Genomic DNA, 1,155 nt, shown 5'->3' with positions numbered 1-1,155 from the left:
GCCTAGTTAATATGTCAAGGTGGATTGATATACATGGGTGGTCTCCTCTTCACTGAAGAGAAAAGGAGAGGGGAAAAGAGGGAGGGGAAGTAAGAGGGAGGAATCAAGAGGACACACTAGAGAGGAAGCTGTGGGTATAATATAAAAAAGTTAATAAATTAATAGAAAAAATTGTCCAAATGGAATTTAAAATATAAGCATGTTAATAATATAGTATCAAAATAAAACATAATTGGGAAATAGAGTATACACCTTGATTGAGAAGTTTTCTGTGGAAATAAATATGACATAATGTGACAAGATATAATTAATTTCAATGTAATACATAAATTTTAAAAATTATCTGATCAATATGTTGAAACATCTCTAAATATTAAAAGTCACCTATTTAAAATCAGAGTCAGGGCTACACAATGAAACCCTGTCTTGAAAAACCAAAAAAGAAAAAAAGAAAAAAAAAGAAAATCAGAATCAAACACTCCTCTATTGCTGGTGGGACTACAAACTGGTAAAAGCACTTTGGAAATAAATCTGGTTTCTACCTGAAGACCAAGCTATACCACTACTGGGCATATACCCAAAAGATGCTCCAACATATTACAATAACACATGCTACACTATATTCATAGCAACCTTATTTGTGATAGTCAGAAGCTGAAAACAAAACAAAACCCAGATGTCCCACAATAGAAGAATAGATATAGAAAATATTGTTCATTTACACAATGGAATACGATTAAGCTATTAAGAATGCTGTTATCCTGAGTATTCAAGCAAATGAATGAAACTAGAAAATATCATCCTGTGTGAGGTAACTCAGTCTCAAAAGGACATGCATAATATGTACTCACTAATAAGTGGATATTAGCCCAAAATAAATAAATAAAAGATAAAAGTACAGAATACCCAAGATACAGTCCACAGAACTCAAAAAGGTCAACAAACTGAAGAGCCAAAGTGGGGATGCTCAGTCCCACTTTGGAGGAAGAAGAAAGCAACCACAAGCATGGAGGGAAGAACCGGGCATGGTGGCACACGCCTTTAATCCCAGCACTTGAGAGGCAGAGGCAGGCAGATTTCTGATTTTGAGGCCAGCCTGATCTACAAAGTGAATTCCAGGACAGCCAGGGCTATACAGAGAAACCCTGTCTCAAA

The sequence above is a fragment of the Mus pahari genome, chromosome 8, assembly GCF_900095145.1.
Source record: "Mus pahari chromosome 8, PAHARI_EIJ_v1.1, whole genome shotgun sequence".
NCBI lineage: Eukaryota > Metazoa > Chordata > Mammalia > Rodentia > Muridae > Mus > Mus pahari.
The sequence above is the reverse complement of the archived record's forward strand: the minus strand, read 5'-3'. Positions refer to the sequence as shown.